Source organism: Anolis sagrei, chromosome 2 (genome assembly GCF_037176765.1).
Source record: "Anolis sagrei isolate rAnoSag1 chromosome 2, rAnoSag1.mat, whole genome shotgun sequence".
NCBI classification, from domain to species: domain Eukaryota; kingdom Metazoa; phylum Chordata; class Lepidosauria; order Squamata; family Dactyloidae; genus Anolis; species Anolis sagrei.
In genome coordinates, this window is record NC_090022.1 from 70,337,154 (window position 1) to 70,353,297 (window position 16,144).

A 16,144-nucleotide genomic window follows, 5' to 3' on the forward strand; every position below is an offset into this window, starting at 1 on the left:
CTCAGAGATTAAGATCATCTGGTGAGACCCTGCTTTCAGTTCCATCTCCCTCGCAAGTGTGACTGGTGGTGATGAGAGACAGGGCCTTCTCAGTGGCAGCTCCTTGGCTATGGAACTCCCTCCCCAATGAAATTAGATCAGGGCCCTCCCTCCTGGCCTTCAGAAGAAAAGTAAAAACTTGGCTATGGGACCAAGCCTTTGGGCAGTAAGCAGTACAAGGAATGATCAGGGATTATGTGCAATTGATACGATATTTGGAATGGCCTGGACTACAATTGTTGGATTGTGTGATTTTAATGTCTATATTGATATGTTTTTTAAATCCATGTTTTCATGTTAAATGATGTTATGAGTTATGATTTAATAGATAATTATATGTTATTGTCGTTATGTTAGGTTTCTGTATGTGACATATTAAATTTTGCCATAATTACGTTGGAAACAACTTTGAACACCACCCCCCCCCCCCCCCGGGTGAGAAAAGCTGTATAAGTGAAGTGTGTGTGTGTGTTTGTGTGTAATATTATCATTCATACTTCTATTGCTTTACCAAATCTACTGATGATCAAAGACTCCAGTTAACATGTTACTTTCTTACTTTCTCTCTCTCTCTCTTTCTTTTTCCTCTTTCTTTCTTTTTCTTTTTCTTTCTTTCTTTCCTTCTTCTTCTTCTTCTTCTTCTTCTTCTTCTTCTTCTTTTTGCAAATTGCCAGTTAAAGTTTCTTAGTCTGACATAAATGTTGCCAATGATTTTTCTCAGACCATTGTTATTAATTTGTCCATTTCAGCTAAATCTGTCCATTTCAGCACCCAGTCCTCACTGGTCTTGCTCCATTACTGTAATCTTGCTGCTGTCTTCATTAACTTTTGTGTGCCTTCAAGTAATTTCTGACTTATAGTGACTCAAATCATTCTAGTCAAGTTTTGTTCAGAGAGGGTTTGCCTTTGAGAGAGTGCAACTTGCCCAGTATGTATTAATGGCCAAGTGGAGATTTGAACCATGGTCTTCAAAGTCTCAGTCCAGGACTCACACCACCACACCACACCACACCACACCACACTGGCCCTACTGTAGTAATGTTCCATAGTTATTATCTATTTCATTCCTCACCAATCCAATAGGTACAGTCAGGGTTTCAATTAACATCAGCTTTCACATTTTTGGCATCATCCTATGTATTTGGTTCCATAAATGCATCTCTGCCTATGAACCCACCAGGACTTTGAGATCTTCCAGGGAGACCCTGCTCTCGATCCCGCCTGCTTCTCAAGTTCGGCTGGCGGGGACGAGAGATAGGGCCTTCTCGGTGGTGGCTCCTCGGCTGTGAAACGCCCTTCCTACGGACATTAGACTAGCACCATCTCTAATGGTATTCCGCAAAAAGGTGAAGACCTGGCTGTTTGAGCAGGCGTTCGAATAATTAGTGTAATGATTGGTTAATGAACACTGGAATGGAACAATGGATGACGAATCTGAAACATGTTTTTGCTGACGAGACAACAGTGAATGGGTATTGTAGTAACTGTTTATTAATTGTGTAATGTGTTAGGTTGTTAACTGTTTCTATACTGTAGCACTGAATTTTTGCTGTTCGTATTTGTTGTGAACCGCTGTGAGTCGCCTTTGGGCTGAGAACAGCGGTATATAAGTAAGGTAAATAAATAAATAAATAATACATTTCACAAGTCCTACGCATTTACAACATACATTTAAAATAGCTTTATACATTTTGGCCATTTTTTATGGTATCAAGTACAAAACAATACATCATCTTGTAAAAAGATTTTGGTGAGGGGTGATGTATGCCTTCAAATGAGAATTGTCCTTAGCTACAAGGATGGTGAATGGTCTCTTGGACTTCAGCTCCCCAAAGGCCCAGCCAGCATAACAAAAAAGATGGAGTTATGGGAGTCATAATTCAAAATAAAAGTTCTCCATTGCAGCAGTGGTGTGTGTTTAAAACACCTCTTATTGTTGTTTAAACAAGGAAAATGGGACCAGATTATCTTTGTGTCTGGGATTATATCCCCCTCGTTCCATGTCACTGCAGAGTTGGGAATAAAACCAGAACCACTATTGAATGGCATTCAGTCCATTCTCCTATTGAACATTGTTTCCAAATGGAAGCTTCTGGGAAGCTCAGCAATGTGGCGTGGTTGTTGGCCCTCTGTTAGATTTTGATTCCCCAGCAACTGATGCTCAGTGCAGTTCTATGATGCTCTATCTGAATCTGGAAGTTCCCTATTGAGATCACAAATAAGAGCCATCTGGGGCAGAAAGCAATAGGAGGAGTGCTGCTTGGAGCTTTGCAAAATATAACTTTAAATATAACAGGTCATCATTAAACTTCATATATTTTTGCCATTGCAAAAATAAAGTGGCATTGGGATACCTTTGAGACATAGGAATGTAGCATTGCAAAGGAGCTGCTCCATCCCCCTTATTAATTTGGTTGTCATTTTGTGCACTTTCCTCAGCTTCAAAATAAATATTTGGGGGTTTTGCCAAGCAAAGAGCTTTGGCGAAGAGACTGGGATCGCGAGTTACTTGCTTCACCTGTTTCCTACATAGGCAGCCAAGTGAAATGGCAGATCCTGAGGCAATAATCTCGGAGAAGCATTCAAATCTGAGCACAGTGAGTAACAATGCAAAAGAGGAAGCAAATCTAAATTAAAGCTTTGACTTACTGCACCCAAAGTGTTTACAGAATAATATACTCTTTTTTTAAATCCAACTTTTACTGAAAGCATCTTCTCCCTTATTCATGTGTTCTAGGATGGAAGTTGGTCTAAGACTTAAGTCATATTGTAGCTATTATACCATACAGTCTTAACTTTTGGAGCAAAATCCTTTCATTCCTACCACATAAAACAAGGACATTCCTCTCCTTGTACTTCTCTGGCCCCTTCCGCACCGCTGAATAAAATCCCACATTATCTGCTTTGAACTGGAATATATGACCGTGTGGACTCAGATAATCCAGTTCAAAGCAGATCTCGTGGTATTTTCTGTCTTGATATTCTAGGTTATGTAGCTGTGTGGAAGGGCCCTAAATTGTCATCTCTAAATAAAATAAACTGCACTAGCCACATTTTAAAATGTAGAAAATTTATATCCTCAATGTTTTACATGCTTATGTATATGGTTAGAGTATAAGTAATAATCATTTGCTATCACTCTTACAAATCTCAAACCATATCAACATTTTATATAGTGAGCGTCAGCAATGTCCTTTCCCAGTTATTGGTTCAACTAAGACTGTTTTTAAACCTTTTGTAGAATTGGTCTAGAGAGAATCTTTGATCTGTATTTCCTTTCCCTGTTTCCTTCTCTTTTCTATTATCACTTATTTGCATGTAAGACAGTGTTTCCCAGACCTCTGTGTTTGTCCAGTTAATTAAATGTTTGCAAAGCACTCGGCAAGATTCAAAGAAAGCAGGTGGCAACCCTGCCGTGCTTCCTTCCCATGAGCATGAATGAGCAGAGGTTAAGAAAAAGGAGCTATAGGAGAGAAAGCATCCTGTGTGCAACCACCACCAGGAGGAAGAGGAGGAGATGTGATCGCAGTAGTAGAAGTTTAAAACAGAAGAGGGGAAAAAACACTTTAAAAATAGAATGTTCCATTCCTCCTTTGGATGTTCAAAAAGTATTTTTGTTATTAACTGAATATTTAAGAAAATAATTGGATGTGTTCATACCCTCCATCATTTCACAGATGAATATCGGGACATGTGTGGCTAGGAAAAAGTTTTTCGTGAGGAAAAACACAAAATCTAGGAGAGGCTGCAGCAGCATGGTTTTGCATGGGAAGGGCACAATTCTCACCTCTTCTTTCCTTTTTGTTGAGTTAGCTGAATGCAATCTATTTACAGTTAACTATCACAGTTAACTACATTACCAATTTGGTTTAATGTAGCACTTTTCTATTACTGCCATCAGTTTACCTGGTCCTTTATAGAGTTTGGTGTTTAGCCAGAATACTTGGATATAAATCTGGAAATACTTAGGTAAAAGGATTAGAAAGTTGGAATACTGCCAGAGAGTTTCCACCTTCTAGATAAATTCATTGTTAAAAAATCTGGATTGTATTGTCAAACACTTTTATAGCCAGAATCACTGAGTTGCTGTGAGTTTTCCGGGTTGTATGGCCATGTTCCAGAAGCATTCTCTCCTGATGTTTCGCCCACATCTGTGGCAGGCATCCTCAAAAGTTGCAACCCAAATCTGGATTGCCTTCTGCTTTGTTTTTCCTGAGAGGTTTGAACATCTGTATAGCAGGCAGATAGAACCTGGTTGTCTTCATGCAGAGTGCCTTAGCACTTTGAATATGATTCATGCAGATGGAAAGATGTTATCCGTTGGTTTTTGAAAAATTTTCTAAATTTTTTGCATGCCAGGAAAGAATGTAAGATTTTAAAACATCTGAATGCAGAATAAAGTGAAACTGTCAGATTGCCTCAATCTGTAAGCCTTAACATTAAAATCGAGTAGCAAGTTGGACAAGACAGTTTTTGAGCTCCCTTCTAATTCTCCATGCTTTATTTGACTGAACATATCAATGGCTCTCATAATTGGCTCTGTAAAAAGTCAGACGGCCGCTAAAGAAGTCTTGGCAAACAAACCATCACTTGCAGTTGCACATCTTTAAGCGCTTTCATTGCTACTGTGTTCCCACAGGTGCTGCTGCTTCTCTTGGCAAGGCCACCGTAGCTATTACCTGCTGGAAACAAGAGTAGCTACTTTAGCAGAAAGAACATGTGTTTCTTGGAACCAGCCAAGTGAACATCTTGTTTGCAGTATCTGCCAAAACAATTCCTTCCACAAGTGAGCAAAGACTTCATTCATATGTGCAAATGACATCCTTGTTTGATGGTGAGAGTTTCTGCAAAACACAGGAGAGGAAGCAAGGCTTTCCCTGTAGCAACACCCCAATTGCAGAACTCCCTGCCAAAATTAACCGAGTTTCATCTCATAGCCAAAACATTCTTATTCTGCTTTGCTTTTGGTCCATGAAACAGCTCTGGGTATTTTAACCTGTTGGTTTTAAATTGTCTTCTAGAGGATTTCTTAAGTTTATTTTCTCCAAATAGTTTTTATTGTTTTAAAGTAAGGTTTACAGTGAAAGTGAAGGAACACATTATAGTGGTATAGTGAGAGAAAAGGAAAGAACACGAACAGGCAGGAAGAGTGGGAGAGAAAGAAACAAAAACAAAAAACTGAACAAAAAAGGGAACAAAAAAGGGGGGGGGGGAATAAAAAAATAAAAATACGACTTCCCATTGTCCTCCAAAGAGAAATATTATTTGATAGAGTATTTATCTTCTATTTTTCTCTGTCAATTTGCCTTCTTCAGTTGTTGTTCTTCATACATCAGAAACGTCTATAATTAGTGTTATTCTATTACTTTGAATAAAGTCTTTAAAGAGTATTTTTTAAGTTTTTAAGTTTTTCTTTGTATATTGTTGTAAATGTTTGTATCCATTGTGCATATCTGTGAAGGACTTTATAGACTGTGATGTAATACATACATGCTTTGAATTAATAGATTAGATTTAGATGGTATAATGGTATAATGCAGCCCATCAGATGTCATGAGAGCATAGCCAATAGTGAGGAATGCTGGGAAAGAGAAGGGATTGGACTAATTGTCCTTTATGGTCCCTTTCAATTTGATGATTTTGTGCTGTGAGCTTGAAAGAGATGCTGTGGAACCCCCTAGGCTTTCCTCAGTTTTTTTAAGGGTCAGTGAGTTTTATATTTCCACATGTGCTGGAGATTCAGTCTCCTTATCTAATATATGTATTTATAGCTTCCATCACCATAGCATCTCTGTGCCTTACCTGTATTTACAAAGGGAAATAATAATTAAAGGTCTGGGTTTTTAAACCCTTCTCTGCCTACTCTCAGCCTGAAGAAGAAGTGGATAGATTACATGATAAGGGCTCTTTTCAATTTGTGTGAGTTGGCCAGCCAAGAATTGCTGGATGGGTGTTTTGTCATTCAAAGTCATTTCACTTTGGTCAACAAGGTAAGTAGCATTTTGTGAAATATGAAGGAAAGATTAGTTGATCTGTGCCAAGGTCATTCATTCTGACTGGTATACAACTACCTTCAGGGCATTACCACTGAAACAGCTGCCTTGTTGGAAAACTATTACAGGCTACACAACGAAGACCCATTTAGTGAGCAAACCCTCCAGGCAGCGCAGAGCATTGTGTCCTCCATCTCTGAAGCCAAGAAAGAACAGTGGATCAAACTGATCATAGAGGTCGACATGGGCAGGAGCAGCCAGAAGGCCTGGAGGCTACTGAGACGGTTGAGCAATGACCCCTCACAAACTAATACCCATGCCAAAATAAAGGCAGATCAGATAGCACACCAACTCTTGAAGAATGGGAAACCCAACTTTGCCACCAAAGTAGGAAAGAAACCAATAGCCAGGCAACCAGAGATTGAGAACAACAACCTCCATGAACCCTTTACATCTAATGAATTGGACATGGCTCTCAATAAATGTAAAAATGGCAAAGCAGCTGGCCTGGATGACCTACGGATGGAACAAATCAAGAACTTTGGTCCCAAAGCAAGGCGTTGGCTGCTGGAGCTGATGAACAACTGCACGGCATCCTGTCAGATCCCCAAAATCTGGAGGAAAGCAAGAGTCATCGCCATCTTGAAGCCAGGCAAAGACCGTAATGACCCAAAAAGCTACAGACCAATCTCCCTGCTGTGCCACCTCTACAAAGTTCTGGAGAGACTTATTTTGCATAGAACTATGGAAAAAATAGACCCCTGTCTGATCCTACAGCAAGCTGGCTTCAGAAAAGGCAAAAGCTGCACATCGCAAGTGCTGAACCTGACTCAGCACATAGAAGATGGCTTTGAAAGGCAGCAGATCACAGGAGCTGTCTTCATAGACCTGTCAGCAGCCTATGATACTGTGAACCACTGCCTCCTCCTGAGAAAAATGTATAATATCACAAAGGACTACCACCTCACCCGCCTCATAGGAAACCTGCTACAAAACAGGAGCTTTTTTGTTGAGTTTCAGGGCCAGAGAAGCAGATGGCGGAAACAGAAGAATGGCCTGCCTCAGGGGAGCGTGCTTGCTCCATCCATGTTCAACATCTACACAAATGACCAGCCACTGCCAGAAAGGACAGAGAGCTTCATCTATGCTGATGATCGTGCCATTACTGCTCAAGCAGGGAGCTTTGAGACCGTAGAACAGAAGCTCTCCGAAGCTCTAGGTGCTCTTACTGCCTACTACAGGGAAAACCAGCTGATCCCTAATCCATCTAAAACACAGACATGTGCCTTTCATCTCAAGAACAGAGAAGCATCCCGAGCTCTGAAGATCACCTGGGAAGGAATCCCACTGGAGCATTGCAGCGCACCCAAATACCTGGGAGTCACTCTGGACCGTGCTCTTACCTACAAGAAGCACTGCCTGAACATCAAGCAAAAAGTGGGTGCTAGAAACAATATCATACGAAAGCTGACTGGCACAACCTGGGGATCACAACCAGATACAGTGAAGACATCTGCCCTTGCGCTGTGCTACTCTGCTGCTGAGTATGCATGCCCAGTGTGGAACACATCTCACCATACTAAAACAGTGGATGTGGCTCTTAATGAGACATGCCGCATTATCACGGGGTGTCTGCGCCCTACACCACTAGAGAAATTACACTGCTTAGCCGGTATTGCACCACCTGGCATCCGCCGGGAAGTAGCAGCCAATAGTGAAAGGACCAAGGCAGAGACATCTCCAGCTCATCCCCTGTTTGGGTATCAGCCAGCACGCCAATGACTTAAATCTAGACATAGTTTTCTAAGATCTACAGAGACACTCGCTGGAACACCTCAGCAAGCGAGAGTCCAAAAGTGGCAGGCTCAAACCCAGCACCTCAACCAATGGCTGATACCAAATGAGAGAATCCCTCCTGGGCACACAGAAGACTGGGCGACTTGGAAGGCATTGAACAGACTGCGCTCTGGCACCACGAGATGCAGAGCCAACCTTCAGAAATGGGGCTACAAAGTAGAATCCTCGACATGCGAGTGTGGAGAAGAACAAACCACTGACCACCTGCTGCAATGCAACCTGAGCCCTGCCACATGCACAATGGAGGACCTTCTTGCAGCAACACCGGAAGCACTCCAAGTGGCCAGATACTGGTCAAAGGACATTTAACCAGCTACCAAACTCACAAGTTGTGTATTTTTCTGTTTGTTTGCTTTGTTCTGTTAGACTGGTTGTTCTGACACGACAAATAAATAAATAAATATTCTGACTGGTGGGTGCTCTCCAAGGTCCTGAGCTATGGTCTCAACTCTCTCCTAAAAGCCAGCTGCCTATAACAATGTTTTAGCTGGAGTGTCCTCACTGAGATTGGACCTGCATGCAAAACAAGTGCTCCCTTATAGCACTTAGGTCATCTAGCTCATTTTCTTCTCCAGAACAGCCAGGAAAAAAAAGCACCAAGGAGCTTTTCTTTTTAACAGTCATAAAGCAGGGTTCTACAACCACTACAGAAAATCCTAGACTCCAGAACCAAACCAGTCTGATTCAGACCAATTCAGATTAGACTCAGATTGATTCAAGCCAGGGAGAGCTGTTGCAGTTCAAAATTTGGATCGGTCTAGACATCACCACTATGGAAAAATGGTGAGGTTATGGGAAAAAGGACGAGAGGAGTTAAATTACCAGCATTTGTGGATGGAGAGGGGAATCTATCTATCTATCTATCTATCTATCTATCTATCTAGGAGAGACTGAAAAAAGCAAATAACAGCACTATTTTCAAGTGGAACTGGATCCCAGAAGGATACTATGAAGCTGAAGCTGATTTTATAAAAATGATTGAAAACAGATGTTCACAAAAAACGTGAAATAGTTCAAGTTCTGCCTTCCTTAGGGATGTCATTTAGCACTGTAGAGGTTAAAAAAAAACAGCAAGGAGCAGGGAGTGGGTGGGAAATATAAGGCTTGACTCACAACAATGATAAGTAACAAAGTAACATGACTAAATAAGTAAAATTAAATAAGTATTAAAAATCAACTAGCAGTCGGTCTCTACAAGTGGTCAATGACACATTAAATACATAAATTAGGCATCCTCAAACTGTGGCCCTCCAGCTGTTTGGGCCTCCAACTCCCAGAAGCCCTAACAAGCTTGTTCAATTGTCAGGAATTCTGGGAGTTGGAGGGCCGCAGTTTGAGGATGCCTGATATAAATAAATGGTTCGGGCCCAGCCTTCCTGAGGACCGCATCTCCTCCTACGATACCACACGAGCCCTGAGATCATGAGGAGAAACCCTTCTCTTGGTCCTGCCACCCTCTCAAGTGTGGTTGGTGGGAACAAAAGATAAGACCTTTTTGGTAGTGGCCCCACAGCTCTGGAACTCTCTGCCCAGAGAGGTGTGATTGGCCCCCTACCTGCTGGCCTTTCGCTCTCAAGGTAAAACCTTTTTATGGTACCAGGCCTTCCCTGAAGATCAACAATAGGCAATCTCTCTCTCTCTCTCTCTCTCTCTATATATATATATATATATATATAAAATCTTGGACCGGCAATTATTTTAACAGGGCCTAAAGCAGGGGTCCTCAAACTTTTTAAACAGAGGGCCAGGTCACAGTCCCTTAAACTGTTGGAGGGCCGGATTATAATTTGAAAAAAAATATGAATGAATTCCTATGCACACTGCACATATCTTATCTGTAGGGCAAAACCACTTAAAAACAATGCAATAATTAAAATGAAGAACAATTTTAACAAATATAAACTTATTAGTATTTCAATGGAAAGTGTGAGCCTGCTTTTGGCTGATGAGATAGGATTGATGTTGTTGTATGGCTGAAACCCCATTTCTCTGTCTCTCATATACACACACGTAATCCCTCCCTCTCTCCCTTTCTACTACTATAGGCACATAACTTCTTACTGCACAAGCAGCACACAGAGATCATAGACACTAGCGTGTCAAGTGGCTCAGCTATGTGATCAGGCACAGATGTCACAAAAGTCAGGGCTAAAAAAAGAGCAATACTTCACTGGTGCCATCTTACAGAACAATGCCTCTCTCTCTCCTTCGCAGCAACAAGAAAGGATGTCTGACAACAGCAAATGGTCTTTTGCCACCAATTGTTCTGTTCCCTCAAAAACATAACATCACTTCCCAGTCAAAGCTACATTTTTATGAGACATAGTGACCCAACAGTGTTCTGTTAGGCCAATTGTGATCAGCATTTGGCTTCTCCTAGCTAATAAAATTAGGGTGTATGGTTTCCAGAGAGTTGCAGATTGAGGAGCAAGGGATTCAAACCATGCAGTTGTAGATTGTTGTAGGCCTCCCAAGTAATTTCTGACATATATCAACCCTATCACAGGGTTTTCTTGACAAGATTTGTTCAGGAGAGGCTGCCTTTGCCTTAGGGATTCTTAATGAGGTGTTAAGAACTTAATATGTTTGTAACTATGTGGATTGTGTTATGCCTTGTTTATTTAAATTGTTTTTATAATTTTCTTGAGTTTATGATTTGAGTTTGCTTATGATTTGTTCATATACTACTGTTGGCAATGGATGTTTCCTATTGTGTTTATATGGTTGTGAGCAACCCTGAGTTCCTTCGGGGAGATAGGGCGGGCTATAAATGTAATTTTATTTCATTTCATTCCTCTGGTGCTAAGAGAATGTTACTTGCTCAAATTCATCCAGTGGGTTTCCATAGCCATGAACTCTGTTTTCCAGAGTCATAGTCTAATGCTCAAACCACTACACTGCACTTGCTCTCTGTAGCTATAGATAGCTTCAAGCAAACATAAGCATGCTCTATAAGGAGGAAAAAGGGAAAGAATAATCCAAGTTTTTGTGACAACTTGATTAAGTCAGCTAAAAGGGTGCAATTTTGGGAGATATATTTGAGAACTCCCAACTTTTTCTGATACTAGGTGTTACAAAAAGCAGGTTGAGCTTTTTTGAGAGGGGAAAAGACTGGTTGTGTCAAATATATGTTGTCTGTTTTTGTTGTGTGCCTTCAAGTCATTTCCAACTTATGATGACCCTATGGTGAACTATCATGGGGTTTTCAGGGGTTGAGAGTCTCAGTAGGATGCATTAAAGTAGGAAAAGTATGAAAGGATGTGTAGTACACAAATGTGGTTCTTGCATAGGAGTGAAAAACTTTCTGGAATTCATAGTGGATCTCTCAGAATCTCTCAAGACTGCCATCATTGTCAAATCAGTATTGAATTCACCACCACTGTTGCAATGGCTGCCAAACTTGCTTGATGAATGACTTTTTATGGTACAATAATAAAAATAATGTCTTTTTATGATACAAGTCAGGAAGGAAGCAAATGGTGTAAGAACAGGAAAGAGGGAGGAAGAGGCAGACATAAGTTTTACAGCTAGAAGTGAGGAAGGTGAGAAAGGGCAGTCTATAAATAAAGTTATTATTATATGTGTGGATTTATGGTAATATTGGTAGCTCTGGTTTTCAGCAGCAGCATTTACATCAAAAGATGAAGAATATCTGCTTTCTTGGGACTCTGTTGGAGGAACTAATTCAGCTGTTTTCTCTTTTACATGGAGTAACCTCTAGGAATACTGGGAGGAAGAAGGCAGCAAGGCTGAATCTTCAGTTCTGAAAAATGTGAGATCCAAGTGTAAATACCAAGCTGTTGATTCTGAAATTAAAGTACTGGTATTTGCATTTCATATTAAAGTTGAATGAGAGAAGAAGTTCTACAACATTCCAGCAAGGATGACAAAGGTGATATAATCATTTTGTCTGTGCCCCTGCCTTTTTGTTTTTCTGTTTCCTTTATCTATATTCTCAGACCCTTTTGCTTCCTTCTTGCAGAGGTCACTTCCTCCTTCTTCCCAAAAAATAGTTTGTCTTTTATGGCTCTTTGTCTAGAAAATGGCCATGAGGCTTAATATAAATGCCAAATAATTCCCAAACATTTTAGATTTCAAGTGGAACACAACCTAGGATTCTGGAGGAGGGTTTTACAGATAATATGCACTGCTGAAAATATAGATTCATGGTTCCTGAAGTAAATTAAGCCTGAGCTCTCTCTGGAAGCCAAGATTACTAAAATGAGACTGTCCTACTTTCATCATATAATGAGAAGACATGACTAACACTACTAATAATGCCAAAGTAGAAGGCAGTAAGATGAGAGTAAGACTGCATTACAGATGGATTGACTCAATCAAGGGAAGGCACAACTGTCCTAAATGGGCAAGACCTAAGCCGGTCTATTGATGACAGGATGACTTGGAGGTCTCTAATTGATAGGATGACAGTGACTTGATGTCACTGATAAACAAAACACCCAGGAGGGAAGGAGGGAGGGGGCATCATGAGAGGGCCTCCTGGAGCATCCTCTCCACTGGAAATCAGGAGCCCAAATGAATTGCTGCTCCTAGAATATTTCAAGAGTAGCAAGTCTTCTTTTTAAAACACACACATATTGAATAGGAGAATTTCCAGGACATATGAGATAGTATTCCATCAAAATTAAAATTTAAAATCCTGGCACATTCCTCAGGGATTAAATCTTGGTTTGTGAACACAGACAGATTTCCTTCCTACATCAGAGTTTACAAGAACAGGAATTTTTAAAAGGAGTTTCTCAGAAATCTCTCTGGTTGAATATATTTAACTTTTAAGTATTACATGCTCAGAAACCTGGAAACTGAATCTGTCAGTTGTCTACCATAAAGATTTTTTTAAAGCTCAAATTATTTCAATTCAAGATCTGAAGAAATTTCAGAGTATTGATACATCATTATAAAATAACATAGAATCATAGAATCATAGAGTTGGAAGAGAACTCGTGGGCCATCCAGTCCAACCCCCTGCCAAGAAGAAGGAAAATAGCATTCAAAGCACTCCCGACAGATGGCCATCCAGCCTCTCTTTAAAAGCCTCCAAAGAAAGAGCCTCCACCACACTTTGGGGCAGAGAGTTCCACTGCTGAACAGCTCTCACAGTCAGGAAGTTCTTCCTAATGTTCAGGTGGAATCTCCTTTCTTGTACAGGGTGCAGCAGCATAACTTCCTTTTTTCAAAACTTAATAAAACCCATTGTATGAATCAGAATTTTTTTAAAACAATGTAGGCGCATACCTAATGTTTTGTTTTACGTAGTTTTGAAGATTAAATTAGATAGGTGATGCCCCCCATTCTCTATACACTGAGTAACCCGATTTCTGGCATTTGTCATGACTCTTGCCAGCATAGCAGGCATTATGTTGGCAATTTCTTCCTAGATGTTGGTCTTCAAATCTTGTATGGGGTTTTTTGAAATCCTGTGTTTATGTGAACCATCCAAGGACCCTACAAGCTTTGAAGACCAACATCCAGGAAGAAATTGCCAACATAACCCCTGCTATGCTGGCAAGAGTGATGACAAACGCCAGAAATTGGTATAATTCAAGAGAGCTCTTCTTAGGTTCCAATAGTTGATAGCTGTACAAGTGATGAGAAACATCAAAATAAGCTCAGTAAGTATTCTAGCCAAAGGGCTCCAAATTTCTTGATGCAGATATGGTTGACTTTCAAAACAAAAAAGACCAGCACTGGAAATGATTCCAAAACCATTTGGCAATATAAACATATCTTATTTCCAAGAAATAAACAGAGCTTGTACATTTTGATTTTGTGGAGCTAGAAAAAAGCCATTTCCAGTACTCTTTGGCTCAGAAATTCTGGAGGTTGTGAATTAAGAAAGTATCTTTTCCAACATCTGTGAATAAATTTGTGAGTGGAAAAACTAGAAGAAAGAGCACTGGGATTGAAGTTGCCATTGTGAGTTTGCCTTGAAATGGGCATTTGGCTCTGGGTGCCAGTGTAGTTGTTGCCTGGCAGTTTGCCTCAAGTGTAACATGTTGAAATAAATAGGCAGAAAAATAGGTTCTTTATTGGATCTGTCAAATTGTGTTAAAACTATCTCTGAACTTCTGAGCTGACTGAAATTAAATAGCCAATATTAGTACTGGGACTATGTTTAATTAGTACAGTCACAGGTTGCAAGTATGGTTGCCAAGGCTCACTTTACCCTCCCCCAGTGTTTGAAGAGTCAACTGATTTCCTATTCACTACAGATTCCATGGACAAAAGGCGCTCAAATTAATCACTTTCTGCTTTGTGTCAAAGGCACTGTGCGTTGCCATTGATTCAGTAGATTTGAAAAGGTTGTCTGTTATTGAGTATGTCAGTACAGTCAATGCTCCACACTTATGGGTTTAACTTTTGCAGGTTGGATTATTCATAGATTTGATTAATATGCTCCGTCTAGGAATTTCTAGATCCTCCAGTAAAACTTTATGTTCAACTTTTTCCAGAGGTTGATCACAGAGTCACATTAGAGGACCTAGAAATTCCAAGAGATGTATTCCCTCAAATTAAAAAAAAAAATTTCTTAATTTGCATTTTCCCTATCTTTGTGGGGATCATGCACCCCAAGCCCCAGAGAATACAGAGAGCTGACTGTATTAGAAATAATCAGCCTAATAAAACTGGTCTACCCTTTTGTCTCTGTAACATAGTACAAAGATTAGCCTCTGTGTCTAGTCATTTGGATAATTATTTTGTATATTTTCTCTCCTTTTTTGACTTCATCTTCCTATGTCCTCTTCCCCCTTCCTCTCTCAGCAGAACAAATAGAACTCAGCTTTCCTTAAGCCCAAAAATTTATAATCTCCTAGAGCCCAAATCCAGCCCAGGCTTTTCTGACCAGTTTCCACAGATGCCCCAATTTGAGTGGCATTTCTCAAAGCCTCACAGCCTCCATGGTTGAGATAAGTTAGCTCTTTAATTTAATTTCCCCATGTAGAGCAAAACTTGATGTCCACATTATAGAATTAATGCAGTTTGACATCACTTTAAATGCCGTGGCTCGATGAATTTTGGGATTTGTTGTTTGGCAAGGCATCAGCACTCTTTGGCAGAGGAAGCTAAAAGCTTTGTGAAATTACAGCTCTCAAGACTCTATAGCCTCTTTCTAAGAAAGCAATGGATTGTTTGCATTTATGTTCGAATCAATTCCCTTTTAGAAGCCCTGTTCCAGGGATAGGCAATTGTGCTGCTCCAATATTATTGGATTGTAGGTTTCATAATTCCTCATCATTTGCTAGCTGGCTAGGGTTGATGGAGAGTTGTAAGTCAAAAACATATAGAGAACCACACTACTCCTCCCTTTTTCTGTATAGTGCTAATACTTGATAATCACAAGTGTAATTATTGTAAATATTTTTTAATTTTGTGTGTATACAATATCCTGAGAAATCGTTTCTTATTCATGTGAGTTACAAGGACTGTTCTACTCTCTGTACCTAGTTTCTAAGATTGTTTTAAGGAACAGTTCAAGAGTATGCATCAAATCTTTAGATTCTGAGAATTTTTTAATGAGATCTGCACCTTGTCTTACCTGAGTTGCTTGCCCAAATTACATGTAATTGGTTTCGACCTGTGATTCCTACCCTTTGGTCCCCCAAATGTTTTGGGCTTCAGCTCCCAGAATTCCTGACAATTGATTGACTTGATTGGAGCTTCTGCAAATTGAAGTCTCAAACACCTGGAGGAACAAATATTGGGAACCACTAGATGAGCAAAATATTTGGTCCTGTTCCCTTTGCCATTGTCTCATTAGCTAATATGGATTTCCTGGCACAGGACAATACCTCCCCCTGCTTTGTATAGATCCTCTCTGCTAACGCTACTAACTGTGGTGAATGGGATAGACCAACGATTCCAATTTGAATAATTACTCTCTTAGATTTATCCTGGACTCGATTAGTCAGCTAATTGTCCAGTGCTGGAATTCCTCTTCTAGTACATAATAATAATGTATTGTCCATCCTACCTTGTTGTTTTCATAGTGCTCTTGTGTACTGGGCCATTACTGCATTCCTATTTTACAGGCAGTTAAAAAAATACTAATCTTCTCACTGCCATCTAGTGGGTCCATGTCTAACAACTCAAGGGTCTCAAAGCACTCCTCTCTGTTTAATAATCCCATGTGATGTTTCCATTGGGCATAAGGGCAAATTACATTCTGTTGTATAGAGTTTGCACTTTTCCTATGATTTCACAATCATAAGAATGATAATCACACCCTGAAACAA

The 16,144-nt window shown here is 40.1% G+C and overlaps 1 protein-coding gene across 1 annotated transcript in view; it reads left to right on the top strand.

Moving 5' to 3' along the window:
* PCBP4 (poly(rC) binding protein 4) overlaps window positions 1-5,247 on the top strand; it is a 100,754-nt gene extending 95,507 nt beyond the window's left edge. The window contains exons 13-14 of the transcript XR_010909162.1: window positions 2,479-2,636; window positions 4,679-5,247. The gene's annotated coding sequence lies outside the window, so the exon portion shown is untranslated. The remainder of the gene's footprint in view (window positions 1-2,478; window positions 2,637-4,678) is intronic.
* Window positions 5,248-16,144: the final 10,897 nt, after the last annotated feature.